Here is a 10,384-nt window from a genome sequence, read left to right as displayed (position 1 = left end):
TATTTAGAAAGGAGGGGGTTTTACCAACCATTGATGATATACATAAACTTATTTTAGAATATAAGGATCAAGAAAAGAAAATAGCTATTAAAATGGGGAAATAGGGCGGCACAGGCTTGCAAAAATGGGAAACATTAAAATTGTGACAAGGTTAAGTTGTAAGTCTTTATTTACTTTCATAATTCAGCTTTTCGTTCACACACTGACCCACTATTTTTTGATAGCAAATTGCTGAAGATAAGCGACCTATACTTATTTCATTTAGGACAATTTATGTTTAAATTTGACAAAAACACACTTCCACGTGTATTTGATTCTATGTTTCCTCTTAATCGGTCTTTTCATAATTACCCTACTAGGCAATCTAACGAATTTCATTTACCCCGTTTTAGAACTTTATTGGCAAAGAGTACATTTATGTTCGATGGTCCTAGATTTTGGAACTCCCTCGACATTAACATAAAAAATTGCCCTTCCATACATTCTTTTAAAAGAAAATTGAAAAACTTCTTACTTCAATCCTACCGAGGTCTTCATTACTAATTCCCGCTCGTTATCATCTCCTCTCAGACTTCAAGTTATGTTTTTGTCTTTATCATTTTGTTTTATCCTCTCTTTTCGGTCGTAATTTGTCCTGATTCTATTTTACGTTTATTCTACTTTTGTCGTCCTGTTTTGTTTTTTCTTTTTATTTTTATTATTTTTTCGTTTTGTCTTGTTCTGTGAGTTATCCTGTTCTTTTTCATCTATTCTGTAAATCTTCGTAGGCAAATAGCAACCATTGCGTCTCTCTCTCTCTCTCTCCTCTATTCTCTTCCTTTAGGGGGGTTCACATTATACAAGCGATGCTTTTGAGTGAATCCCCCATTTCCACAGATACTTTTCTTTCCAAAGTATAATTTTTTCTATAAAATATTTTGTATTTTTTTATATGTTATCATTAATGTATTGTAAATATTTGTTAAAATGTATGAAAATGATTTGTATATTTGCTATTTCTGTTGGAAATAAAATCTGAATCTGAAATCTGAATCTGAAAAATATACGTTATGCTTCTCCCGTGAGCTTGTTATATTCAAAATTTTTCATCGAATTATTTTGTACTTTTATGATTTATTTATATGATGAGTGTGAGCAGATCTTCTGGACAGTGGTGTGATGTGTGTGTGTGGGGCGGGGGAGGGAGGGGAAGTTTGGTGTTTAAACATTTTATAATAACTGATTTCAGTTTTTTGTTAAAGATTTATATGACTCATGATTTTATTAAGTTAGTGAAAAAAAGTGAAAATATGAAGTGTAAGTATTATATATGATTTGAAATGTTAAATTGAAATGTTATGTAAATTTTTGTTCATGAAATCAGAATAAAAACATAAAAAAAAGATCCCCACAAGGGTATATTAATTGCCCGGGATTAATTGCCTATTCGTCTACAGCCAACTCGTCTACTCACCAAATGGTCTAATTTCATTAAGTCTAATCATAGACCTACTAGGTCCATGGTCTAATCATACCGTCCATCTACATTTCGTCTTACAACCATTTGGTCCAATAACCATTGGGTCCAATCATGATCACTTCTTCTAATCACCATTTCGCCTTTGACCATTTCGTCTCATATAACCAGTTGGTCTATAATATCCATTTCATTTTCATTCATTTTGCACAATAACACTTAGTCCAATTAGACCAAATGGTATGGCTATTGGACCAACTGGTTATTAGACAAAATGGGTGACTGGACGACCGAAATGGCAATTAGACCATGCGGATAGTGGACAAACTGATATGGGAGACCAAATGATAGAAGACGAGTTGGCAATTGGACGAATCGGTATTAGAATAAATTGAAATTACACCCACACTGGGGCCGGTGTTTTCAGTTGGTTAAAAATTTATTGTCCCTTGTGTTTTTGGATCATCGAGGTAAAATACAGATTCTTTGATTTCTATTATAAGCCGATGTGCAAACGTATTAGGCCTATATTTGGAAAATATTTCAAATCCTTAATGACAGTACAGGCCTAGCGTAACTGAGGATTAAAAAATGATGAAGAAAAAAAAAGATTGAGGGAGCCATGCTATATGGGGTAAAAGTTCGTAAATGCTGCGAGAGAGCAAAATTTTATTTAGCAACTATATATTTTCCGAAAAATATGTGAAATTTTAAATGTCATAATTAACTTTCTTAAAGGCTGGCGGCCAGCAGTAGCGGATCCAGGGTGGGTGGCACATCCGGCCCGTGCCGCGCCCCCCCTTGAGAGTCAATACTTTTAATGTGAATATAGTGCCCCCCTTTTTTTTTGGCTTGTCAAATCTTCGTTACGGAAAAGTATGCCCCCGGCCCTTGAAAATCCTGGATCACCGCCCCTGCCTGCCAGGTACCCATTCACTACACTTAATTTGGTTACAATACTGGGGCAAGTGAAGCATTCTTTCTGAAGGAAATAGTTTAATGCAGTGTTTGAGATTCGAATTATTGACTCTCGAAAAGCTAGAGGCAAGTTTTGGAATAAAGCGTTGTAACATTATAGTGCCAAATGATCTCGATATTGAATAACTTACACTGCAAATTTCTCGATAATCCTAAAGTACACTTATCTATGGCAACTAATGAGCAGTGGCGTACCGTGGGTCACTGCGGCATTGGGGGGAACCAGCAAAAATTTTGAGTCACTATGAGCGCAGTTGCCAGGTATACTGATCTAATAGAGACATTTTAAGGACAGTGCCATTACATGGATATGTCTCTCACTGGTCAAATAATGCGAGCGCTAAGCGCAAGCTTAAAATATTTGATATTCAGACATAAAAAAGGATATTATAATCAATCTTTTGTAATTATGATACGTACGTGTCTCGCTAAATAATGCGAGCGCGAAGCGCGAGATAAAATTTTTGTAAATATTGACCCCCAAACAGGAAGATTTTAAGGACTATATTTTAGGAATCCATTAAGAGTATACCCATCTCACCATAGTCATCTAATGCGAGTGCCAATAAGCGCTTGCTGATTTTGCTAGAATTCCATCTAAACATGAACATAAAGCACTTCTGATCATGATTAACATACCCATCTCACTAATCAAAATCTTGCGAGCTGAAAATTTAAGAAATGCAAACCTGAAGAGGGGCATTTTAAGCATGTTAAGGCTTGTTTGTAGGAATTAACGAAGACCATACGTAGTTCACTAACCAAATGATGCGAGCACGAAGCGCGAGCTGAAAATTTTTGATATTCAGATTAAAAAAAAGGGACATTTTAAGGACTGATTCTAGGAATTAATGGAGAGCAGACATATTTCACAAATCCACTACTGCGAACGTTAGCACAGACAGGAAATGTTTTATATTAAGACCTTAAAATGGGGCAATCACTTTAAGTAGTCATGAAAAAGAAGCATACTATAATTGCATAAAACAATAATAGCTCGAAGTGCGAGAAAATATATTTGGCAGTTTGGTGTATATTGACTTGAAAACGGGAGGTTTTAGTACAACAGGATTATTATATCTCGGTAAACAGACAATGCGATCACAAGGAACAATGAAGACATATGCCCTGAGCAAATTATGTTTCATAAAGTTATGAAAAAAATGTTTCTTATGTAATATAACATAACATAATTATTATATAATATTATAATGAACAATAATGTCTTCTTTCCCACTACGTTTCTTTTCCTTTCTCCCTCTTTTTCTCCTTTTCCCCGGTTTTTTTTTGGTCAGTCGATGGGGGGGGGGGGACGTGCCCCCAGTGCCCCCGTAGTTACGCCACTGCTAATGAGTCCCGTTAAATAGTTATAACAATTTTATCTCTAAATGCATGTACTGTTAGTATTAATTTATCAGTTAATTTATATCGTGATATTATAAGTGTATTTGTGGATTTGTATGCTTCACGTCTTGCGGCCAGTTAACTGAAATAATGTTCACCTTTTATTAAATCATTTAAATCTACCAGGAATTATGATAGTAGATATTCTAATAATATATTGTTACACTCTCTCACACACACATACACACTTTTTTTCTCCCCGCCCCCCCTCTCTCTCTCTCCTCCTCCTCATCATCTTTTTGTCTTTTATTTATTCCCATCTCTTCAATGCTAATTTCTGGTTCGACAGAATTCATTGTTTTTATGTTATTATTTGGCCGCATGTATATTTTCAATTTCAATTTTGGTTTATCATGATGGGGATAAATGTCGTTACATTACATGCACCCCCAACATGATAAACAACCTTTCTATGCATGTGTTTTGATATTTCGTATGATGTAGAATTTTTGCAAATTGAGTCTTTTTTGTTTTGATATTGATTGTGTTTTTATGTAAATGATTGTAAAGGGTAATGCAATTCGGCAATCAGCTGCTATAAAAACCCTTGTTGAAATAAATAAATAAAAAAAATAAATAAATCACAATGACGTCACAGCAATCGTGCGACATGCATGCAGGCTACGATTTGAAAAAAAATTGACCTTTACTCCAGAATAAAGGCTTGCAATCATACAAAATTTTGGTATTAGTATAGGCCTACTATAAAATTTAATTTGAACTTCATAAAATATTCTATGTACTAAAGTTTTCAGAAAAAAAGTGAGATTTAATTGTTCAAAAATCGGATTGTAGTAGGCAAAATAGAAAAACATGTACCTTCTCTCATGATAGCGAACCATAAATCCACAGAAAACTTATCAAATTTACCTATTTTTTCATATTGCATGTTCATTTGTTGATTGGTTTTTAACGGCGCTTTCATTAAAAAAAAGAATATTTATGCTCCAATCAAAATCATTTTATCATATAAAAAAATGTTTTTATTTAATTATTTTCAGTAGATAAGGTCTTTAAGGCCGTTGATTGGATAGAAGAGATTTCGCAAGCACACGCAAGATTTGTCACACTAAAAATGTTTACACACTGTAAAAGATTTAAGTGCAAAATGGGGTAGGCCTATAAGTCGAAAAAATTATCAACAGCATAACGCATCGGTATCACAGCCCCGTCCTTCAAAGAGTTTGATACGATCAATCACAACTATGGACGGCCAGCAACGTCAGCATCTATTTTGCATGTTTGTTCAAAATATTTTCTAACTATTCATGCATTCAATGTTTTCTTGAAAATGTACTGTGCTTCTTTTTGTTTACAAAAGACATTGTGCAAAATTCCTATAGAAAAAAAATATGACACTGATGGATTTTTCGTAACTCTTTGTAAGATGGGGGCCCAGAGGCCATTGGCGGCGGAAGCCACCTAAATCTTAAGTGGGGGGACCGTCCCCCCACCTAAGATTTAGGGGGGGGCATGTCCCCCCCGCTTCCGCCGCCTATGCAGAGGCCAGATGAAGACCGAAAGGGCAATGCAATACACAGTTATTATAATTAGATAACAATAATGGCGATGTCCTATAAGCAGTAATATAAATAAAGCTCTGAGAAGTCTTCGTCATCATGATTTGTGAGATCGAGAAGAGGAGAATATAATCTCGGACAGAGGAACAATGCCTGAATAGCAAAAACAAAACAATAGTTAAATTGTTTTTACATTTCAGAGCCATGGGTTCTCTTGGTTACACTTCGTAATTCCGAAGCTTCGTAATTCCGAAGGTTCTTTATTCCGAAGGTTCGTAATTCCGAAACACGTAAATTGCCTATACCTCGATGTTCGTTAATCCGAAAACGAAAAAGGGTTCGTTAATCCGAACATTTGTGGCGTTATTCCGACGGTTCGTTATTCCGAAGGTTCGATAATCCGAAAACGAAATAAGGTTCGTTGTTCCGAAGGTTCGATAATCCGAAAACGAAATAAGGTTCGTTGTTCCGAAGGTTCGTTAATCCGAAAACAAAATAAGGTTCGTTGTTCCGAAGGTTCGTTAATCCGAAAACGAAATAAGGTTCGTTGTTCCGAAGGTTCGTTAATCCGAAAACGAAATAAGGTTCGTTTTTCCGAAGGTTCGTTAATCCGAAAACGAAATAAGGTTCGTTAATCCGAAAACAAAATAAGGTTCGTTAATCCGAAAAATGAAAACCGGGAAAGCAGAGGCAAGGGGAGGGGGGCGGGGACACTGTTGCCGTTCAATTGTTATGAAGATGGGGGTAAAGCCAAAAAATGAAACTCATACGTCAAAATGGACATTTTGGTGATATTTTCCCCTTAAGATTATCATCTGCTTGAAGTCATTGTGTGTTTGATAGTGATTAAGTAGAGAAAAACCTTTTTTGAAGTGATTTCTTATTATGGCAAAACGTATATTTAGGCTTTATTTTTTGGGAGAGAGTGTAATGAGCGAGCGGCTTGGTAAAACAAATTTAAAGATGAAGTTGTAAAACGTTCTTTGGGGTCAATTATTCATAAAATGGCATAATTGCGAGGTGTTGCGAGCGTGAATCACAAGCTAAAACTTTAGGGTATTTCAATAAAAAATGAAAATAAGTTTTTAAAAATCCGAGCAGATTTCTGCTGTCATTAAAAAGATGTGCATCTAACTAAAAAATTAACACGAGCGCAAAACGCAGCTTAAACATACTGACCAGAAAAGGAACCTGTTAAAGAAAGCATTTAGTGACCTCTTTAGGATGCATATTTCACCAATCGAATGAGAGTGCGAAGCGCAAGCTGAAAATTTGCAATATTCCAGCCTGAAAACTTAACTTGTATACTTTAAAAAGAATATTTTATTTTGAAAAAAAAACACGAAAAACGGCATATTTATTTTTGAAAAAGGAACTTTCCCATTTTGGAAAATATTCATTTCCCTGTTTTTTATTTCATTTTTGGGGTGCAAGTCCCCCCTGCCTCCCTCCCGGCGGATCCAACTTTCGTCAAGTAGGGGGGGGGGGGCAATATTTTTTTCAGCCACATTTTCCTCGATCGGCAGCTTAAAGTTGATTTTTGTTTGTTTCTTTGAAAGGGTAGTCCTAACAGTCAATAATTAGCTTTATACTTATCAAATAAAGTAAATATGTAATAGCATGATAAACCCTTTTTAAATAATGCGAGCGCGAGCTATATATTTTTTTTAATATGATGGGCAATATGTTTGTGATCTTCAAAACGAGATGCCTATGTAACTAAATTTAGATAATAACTGCGAGCAAGATCGCAAACAGAAATTTTAAATATATAAGCTCTGACCTGATATAAAGGGGACATTTAAAGAACTTTTTGCAGTTAGCCATGAAGACGATGCGTGTTTCAACCAGTGGCGGCGGAATATATTTTCCTGGGGGGGGGGGCAAAGCCAAAAAAAGGGGCCAATAGGGGCAATTTGGTGCAAACGTATATTTTCACCTTGAGATTATCATCTGTGTAAAGAGGTTGTGTGTTTTGTAGTAATTGAATTGAGCATAAAAATTTAAGTGATCACTGATTGATAAATTATATATTTACGTTTCATTTCTGCGAGCGTAGCGAGCAAGCGGTTTGGGGGGGGGGGAAAGAAATCGAATCTGAAGATGTAAAATTCGCCTTTTTGGTCAATTACTGTTAAAAGGGCATCCTTGTGAGATGTTGCGAGCGAATCACGTGCTCAAACTTTTGGAAATTTCATGTAGGCCTAGAATAATAATGATATAGATATTATTTACCCAGGGAAGCCACTTCAGTTCTGAAAACTGTTCTCCCAGCTATTATTTTTTTAAAGAATGCTTAGAATGTCCAGTTTTCAGGTTGGAAAATCGGAAAATTTTCGCTCACGTTTCTCGCTCGCATCAAGTATTGTTTATTGAGGAACTCATTCTATTCCTGGTTACAAAAAAATATAAAATGTCCAGTTTTCAGGTGGAATATCACAAATTTTAAGCTTGTGGTTCGCGCTCTCATTATTTAGTTCGTGAGATATATATTCTATTAGGTAAAAGGTTTTATGCAACGGGCCCCAGGTCAGTATATAAACAAATTACAGCTCGCCCTCGAGTTAATTCTTTAGAAAGATACACATCTTTCTCACGATTAAAAAAACTGCTCAGAATGTTTAAGTTCACGTCTTGTTACATGAAATGTCTACTCGTTTGAGCTTGCGATTCCCGCTTTCAACATCTCACAAGGATCATTATTATAGTATTATTTTTATTTTTATTACCAGCAGAAGCTGTTATTAAAAATGGCATCCCCTCCAATACAAATCCTATTATCTAGAGGTTACTCGCACGCGACCAACACACTTGATCCCCTGCATCTTTAGACCATTTGCTTAGGCAGCAATTGCTCAGATAAAATCGACATTAGCCTATATGCTTGATCAGGGCGCCTATTCTTAATGAAATACATGCTTTTGGCCACAACACATGCATGTATCATCGATCGTCATTGCATAATATCGTGTAATCTTGTAATGACAACACTGTTTTTGTTACCAAAATGAATAATTTTTCATTTTCGGAAATACGAACCTTATTTAATTTTCGGATTAACGAACCTTATTTCGTTTTCGGATTAACGAACCTTATTTCGTTTTCGGATTAACGAACCTTATTTCGTTTTCGGATTGACGAACCTTCGGAATTACGAACCTCATTTTGTTTTTGGATTAACGAACCTTCGGAATTACGAACCTTATTTCGTTTTCGGATTAACGAACCTTCGGAATTACGAACCTTATTTTGTTTTCGGATTGACGAACCTTCGGAATTACGAACCTTATTTCGTTTTCGGATTAACGAACCTTCGGAATTACGAACCTTCGGAATTACGAACCTTCGGAAATACGAACCTTCGGAATAACCGAACCTTCGGAATTACGAATGTATGCGGGTTCGGTTATTGTCTGCTATATATACTGAAATTGAGAGAACGAGAGATAAGGAGGGGGTGGGGGTAGTGCTAAAGTCTATATAAGTTTTACTAAAAATTTACCTGTTTATACAGAGTATAAAAGCCTAAACAAGTGAAGCGAGACCTGTAGCTTATGTTTATAGGAATTAAATCATGAGGATATGTAGAGCTAAATAATCGGAGCGCGAAGCGCGAGCTGAAATGTTTAGAAATGTTTGGAAAGACATATTACCTAAAAATGAGACATTGTAAGGACTTGCTGTGATTTGAACATCATTATCGATATATACCGGTATATATCTCACTAAACAAATAACTTAAGCTGCATATAGTTTCGGGTAATTTTGTCACGTACCCCTCAAGTTAAAAGTACTTGTAAGGCGCACGTAGCCCTATAGGTTGAAAACAGAGACTCCAACCCCAAGCACCTTCTGATCTGGAGATTCTCCCGCCTGGATCCCCAAGCAAACTGGAGATTTCAACTTGATTTGCGCGAAGCGCATATCACGAGCGCGAAGTTCCTTGTGGTCGGGGTGAATAATTACAGCTCTACGGGGTCCTAAATGCTCTCCCAATCTATCTCAGGCTTATTTTTTATGATGATGGCTCTAATTGAATAACAATTCAATCAATCAAATCGTACATTTTGGCTTTATAAAACTTCTTTTCATATATCATTACTCATGTATGCATATGAAATTGATAAGCATCTACAAAACCATACATTTTTGCGATAACTTTATTCGTTTTAACCAGTAAAGACATATATACTACCTCACCTTAAATTGACATTTCCATATCCATCTTGTCTCATATCTGGCATGTCCACTCTGGGACCTGTTTTTAAGGACTTGCACGTTACTTTTCCACATTGGCAACCACCATGGTAACAGGGCTAAGCAGCCAATCGTAATCAAGGTTTCCATGGTAGTTGTAATAATCATGATAATGGCAAAGTTACAACAGTTGCGAGTCCTTTAATTAAACGGGCCCCTGCCTGATGATTTTTGGAGCAAAAGATTGCTTAAAGTTGGTTATAAGCAATCCTAGAAACCAAAATGAATGAATTAACTCACTTTTTACATTCTAATGATTTAGTCATCAATTCATGATCAATATGCAACGTAGGGGGGCCTAGGAGGGATGATGGTATCTTGATAGCTCGCCATCGCTACATTAACGAGATTGCACACATCTTTGACGTTTTAAAATTACCATGCTTACCTTGAAATCGGCTTAATTGGATATGAAACTAATTCCAGTCTTTAAAAAGTACGTGTTTGGGCGGGAGAAAGATCATTTTAAAGGGGAAGAAAATACACATACGCGGAGAAACAGAGCCTGGGCGGGAGATATTAATTAAATCTCAAGTGGGAGAACTTTACGGGAGATTTGGGGAAAATGATCGGCTTTCGGCGGAAGATTTTCAGGCCAAATTGATGCGCCTATTTAATTCGACATCACATAAGAATAACATTAAATATTAAGACAAATTTGTGCCCCCGATTTTAAGATCGAATATTGACGCCCCTAAATCAATTAAGGTCAACCGAGCTGGTGCTCTCATATGCCACCCCTATAGATGGAGCCCTCGTGTGGAACATA

Source organism: Lytechinus variegatus, chromosome 16 (assembly GCF_018143015.1).
Source record: "Lytechinus variegatus isolate NC3 chromosome 16, Lvar_3.0, whole genome shotgun sequence".
Taxonomy (NCBI): domain Eukaryota; kingdom Metazoa; phylum Echinodermata; class Echinoidea; order Temnopleuroida; family Toxopneustidae; genus Lytechinus; species Lytechinus variegatus.
The sequence above is the reverse complement of the archived record's forward strand: the minus strand, read 5'-3'. Positions refer to the sequence as shown.